Source organism: Ruditapes philippinarum, unplaced genomic scaffold (assembly GCF_026571515.1).
Source record: "Ruditapes philippinarum isolate M1 unplaced genomic scaffold, ASM2657151v2 ctg7828_1_1_1_1, whole genome shotgun sequence".
Taxonomy (NCBI): domain Eukaryota; kingdom Metazoa; phylum Mollusca; class Bivalvia; order Venerida; family Veneridae; genus Ruditapes; species Ruditapes philippinarum.
In genome coordinates, this window is record NW_026864702.1 from 31,908 (window position 1) to 37,390 (window position 5,483).

The window sequence follows — 5,483 nt, forward strand, 5'->3', positions numbered from 1 at the left end:
CTAAGATCTAAATTGAAATAATTTATGGCAAATTCCGTGTGGCATCTTAAACTTAATCGGTTGTGAAACAAGTTATAGCAACCGGCATTGATTATTTCAAAATCTGGAAACAAAGTGATCCCTCGGAAGCATAAATTACAAGTCCCTTGTCATTTAAAGAAGAATGGTCGTGGTCAAATTAAGGCTACAACCAATAATTCCTTGGTCGAAAGGACTTGATTACTAGGCTACCTCTCTCTTCCTTAAACAACAAAACAAAACAAAATATGTGTGTGTGAGTTTGTGAGGTGTGATGGGGAATGGGGACACCACTCTTATGCGCATGTGAGTAATAAGGATATAAATGTGACATGATTATCATTTGCAACCAGTGTAATAGACTCGGCATTTGCAAGCGAGCCGGAAGGGTACCAAGGAGTCAGAACAAGTCGTTCGATTGGCGTTGTCATTCCCGAAAGTCTGGAGGAGGGAACCAGTTTCAGATCTAGAACGATATCCACCCATTTTAAATTTATGAAAATTGATCTTAAATTCGGTACTAACGCAGTAATCGCCCCTTAATCTTTTTTTAAATTGTCAGTCTCAGAGCTGAATATAGCTAACGAAATATAAATTATCAGTTTCGAACCTAGAACTGGCTCTAAATTCGAAATAAGCTAGATCCGGGCTTGTTTAATGATGTTTTATATCGAGCTCAGCGTGGGCTCTGAAAACGTTCCAAGCGCGACATTGGATTTTTGAAAATTTAATTTTCGTACTCTAAATTCGATTGCCTTTCGTTATTCAACTGTTCATGGCTTTTTAAATTTGATTTTTTTATTTTATTTGTGATATGCATGCTTCATCACCTCTAACCCACTTGAAAAAATCCATCTGAGCCTATTGCTTCCTCGTTAAGGACAAAAACATTCGTTACTGGTGCTTTTCATTGAATAGGACGCACGTTTCGCATTCCGGGTTGCATGAACGCATCTACGAATGTTTTCTTAATTCATTTTTTCAGCATTACATGTTTAATTAATGTTAAATAATTCTTTTAATGGTTCTACCAGGTATGGATTGTGCTTGTATGTAGTTTGCATTAACGTCCATGAAAAGGCTCAATTAAACTGAGTCTGCAACATTTACAATCTTATTTTTTTGGCGTTCTTTCGGGGTTCCTTTTTCTCTATGCTTGTGTTGAATATCGAGCGCTCTGAAAATAAAAATTGAATATCAATCTCAGACCCATCACTTAATTGTATTAACATTCTGAAATTTGAAATGAACTGAATTTTTAAAATTGTATGAATTTTTTATGATTCAGACTCGTGTACTGCATAACTGTGTTCCTTTTTGTTTATTCAATCATGTAATATGTTTTCCTTTGCTGAACTGAAATATTGCTCTTTACTTTACTGCCAAGTAATGTTAATAAGAATTTTATGTTATTCATGTTTCTTTGCAGTATTTCTGCAGGCAGCACAATGGTCATCTTATCCATGTGAATACTGCAGAGGAAAATCTTTTCATCGTTGACATCCTACAGAAAACTAAAGGTAAGGATTGTTTTAAATTCTAATTTTTAATAACGTTGCAGGAAATCGTAGTAATGAACTTAATGAGAAATTTCTAGAAAAAATATATTCCAATAGTTACACAGTCTGAACCCTAGGTAACTGATTCTGCTGGCTAACACAATTCAAATAAAGTTTATACGTAACGTGTAAGTATGTGTTATCGGCGCTGATTTGTTACTGTAACAACGGCAAGTTTGGTATAAATATATTACTGAATAAAATAGATAGATACATTAATAAACAAACAGATCAATAAATATGTAGATGGGTTAATATCACCGTTCAAAGCCATTTGGGACAAGAATAAAAGAAGATTTGATTGGAAACTTTTCAAAATCAACCAGATTTTTTTCTCTATTTCTATAGCTTATCACAGCTGGGTTGGAATATCGGACATGGATGTAGAGGGGATATGGCAGTGGTAATAAATTTCTTTATGTCACACAATCATGTGTTTGGAGGATGTTAAATAAGTGTATGAATGAGTTAAATGAACCTGTATAATGCGAGTTTCTCAATCAGTTCAATAAATGTTGTAATGAAGCTACACTACAAAACATTATAAAATATTATCACAGACTATAAGATACTTAGGTTTACACTTATGTTTTTTTTTCATTGAGGCGTTATACTGAAACGTACATGATTACGCTTAACCGAGTGTTTATAACACAGGTGTGTGATAAATTGTAATTGTCGAAACCTCATTGTCTTTTACGTTTCATTTGATTATAATTGATGATTTTCTGTTTTGAATGCAAGTATAATATTAAATTCTGTACTCATCAGAAACCTCTAAAAGGGACGTCAGTTGTTCTACTCGGTTGCGCATTAGTGCTTGATATAGTTCATATGACTACATGTATTAGTATGGACAAAAACATTTAGATTGTTTAAAACATATTTCAATGTAAGTACTGACTGAATGGCGAATAGTGCAGACATTGATCAGACGGCAAGTTTGAACCGGCTGATCTTGGTATGCACTGGTCGCTTGGGTAAAGTCAATTGCCAACAGCAGTTTAGAGCTTTTAACAGGTACGACACGTCACAAAAACCAAATTTTACCTACTGGTACCCAGGGGAGCCAAATGGAGGTCAACCTGAAGACTGTGGGGTTTATGCTGTCCACCATGACTATAAATGGAGTGATTACCCATGTGATAGCCACTTGCATCCAATCTGTGAAACAAGGTAAACTGTTCAAAGCCGACGAAGGTTAAGTGTTTTTACACTTTGTTTTGTGTTTTACTATTTTAAGTTGAATAATATTTGATTACACAAGAACATATCATTCTTTTTGCCTATACAAAAGCACTAATATCGTGCAAAAATGTGTAAAATAATGCTATTTAAGACAAAAAAGCGCTGTTCAACACACTTTCAAGATGTGAACGATATTCGTGGATGCATTTGAGGCTATTCGTTGCCAAAAATCCAGCCTTTGAAACTTGACAATGCATACTTCATTTCTACTAAACAGATTAGTAAAAATCTAATTGTCGATCCCAGAGTTACATACTGCACTGGTATTAAGCATTTTGATTATCTCGATTTGAGAAAATGGAAGCTGTAAACATGCAACTTAGATGCAACTTTTATCTATTAGATAAACTTCAAACTTGCGACATGGTAAATGTAAACGATATCACGGAAATATACGAAAATTAATAGGTGGAGCCAATTTTCACGAAAGCAGAATATAATGAGAGATAATATTTGCTAGTGCAAAAATATTTGAAATTATATAGAAACTGTTTTAATTTTCACATACTAGTACATCAACTGCATTACTGTTGACTTTGAATATCCCCTGACTTTGTTAAAACGTATTCTAGTACAGGATATTCAAGTAATGCAAAATTGGTTAAGATATAATGTAACACTGTAACAACGTTATACTGATAATGAGCATAATAATATGCAAAAACTTAAATTGGTGAATTAACATAAGGGAATGTTTCCCATATATAATGTTACGCACCACGTTTTTCTAGGAAATGTGGTATCGACAACGTTTTAAAACTTATATGCCTATAATCCTTTAAAGTTCACTAATGCTGATTGTATAAGACATAGAATGGCAATCATGCAAGTGAATTATGTTTGGTGAATAACTTAACACCTAAAATGTGTGGTAAACGGAAACTACGCCGCTTCTTGTCGCCGACGGTAAATACCGAAACTGAGCGGGTAAATACGTTTATTTACGATGATGTAGTGGGCTGGAAAACGTGCAGAGCATATTTCAATTTATTGAAAAACGTGTAAAGCTGGATTATGCTGATCAGAATCATGATGGTTCGACAATGTAAAGCTAAGAATGTAACTTCTGTTTTGTCGGCGTTTACACAAACAATGAGTATTCGAACACTTGGTATTGCTACTTTCAGCAAAAACAGTTTATGTTTTGTCGTTTAACAAAATGTATAGGGTTGAAATGCATTTTTACAATGTTAATTCGGGATACTAAATCCAAGAATGCAACATTGGAGTTTACATACAAAGAAATACAAATATTATTGTATTTTTCCGTTAACAAACTGTTCAACTCAGATAAAAAAGGCTGGATTTTTGGCAACAAATAGCCTCCATAGAATAATACATAACTATTTCGATACGATGAACTGAAATGATTTAATTTGTCATAAATACATTTTATTTCGATAATGCTGTCATCAAATTGAATTAATTAATTTTTTATAAGTATTATGTACGTAAAAGGAAAATCAAAATAATTATACATGTCCAGATAATGATTGTTAATGTTTAGAATTTTGCACCTTAAAATTAAAATTCTAAAATGTTCACAAATTCTTGTGCTGCCAATGTTAATATTGATTTGATATTGTCAAGCAAAAATTAACAAGCTTTTGTAGGATCATGGTTCAGGATTATATAAAATTGGTAAAATGTTCCAAGCTGTTCGTATTTCGGAGCAAATTTATGTTAGGCAATTGTTATTGTTATTAAATAAGAAGTTAAAAACAGTTAGTAACAAAATAGTGAATTTCTTGTTTTTCTTTCAGCACTGATGTTGTGGATTCAATTATCGGCAAATAAGAAAATGAATGTGAAATATAGCTGTATAATATAACTAATAAATATATGAATAAACAAGGTTTTTTTTTTCGTTTTACACATTTTGTCTATGTCCTACTGTTTCGATTAATACGAATACCTGAAACTGTCTATTTTTTATAAACTGCTATCAAAAGCGTTTATGTTAACATTTATTTAAACGTGTCCTGTTCTGTAAGTTTAAATTTTTAAGTGTCAATTCAAATTATTTCAGTTGATATTGCCCTAAATATGATATTGCACTGAATGAAATATTTTTGCGTCATATACATACAACAGATGATAGTTGTCTTATCTTACTGGCCCTATTTCAGTCAAATAAGTTAATATTCTTCATACGCGAGGAGAGAATAATCTGTCATTCAAGCATGTTTTTTTTTAAAGTTGCCGCGTACTTCACTTCAGTCTTGTTATTTTTTCTGGTCCTTCGGGGTTACTGGCACTATAAACGCTAGGGGCACTTTTTCATTATCCCTCATGTACATACTCAATTTGCAATTCTCATGCAATTTTGTTATGATTAATGCTTCCGAGGGATCACATTGTTTTCAGATTTAACTTAATCGCTTGTACACATTCTAATTATAGTGTTCTTCGCGGTATGACTATCGCCGGTAAACCCAAGCAAACAAATACTATTTTTTATTGATATTCATCTTAACAGGGGATCGCAACTATACTTTAAGTTATATCGATTTTCAGGTGAATTTTTTAATTTTTGATAACTTAAAGGACAAAAATGCCACGAAAGAACTACAAAAGAAAACAAAAGTTGCATTTCTCGTCTTGTCTGTTTTTGAGGGATATATCAATTTTAATTTGCATGTATATACAGCCAAATAA

At 32.7% G+C, this 5,483-nt stretch overlaps 1 long non-coding RNA gene across 1 annotated transcript; it reads left to right on the forward strand.

The window, feature by feature from the left end:
• Positions 1 to 1,445: 1,445 nt before the first annotated feature.
• On the forward strand, positions 1,446 to 4,680 carry LOC132726544 (uncharacterized). Its single transcript, XR_009625210.1, has 4 exons — positions 1,446 to 1,538; positions 1,926 to 1,980; positions 2,598 to 2,753; positions 4,589 to 4,680. It is a non-coding gene; the product is annotated as an uncharacterized LOC132726544 (long non-coding RNA).
• Positions 4,681 to 5,483: the final 803 nt, after the last annotated feature.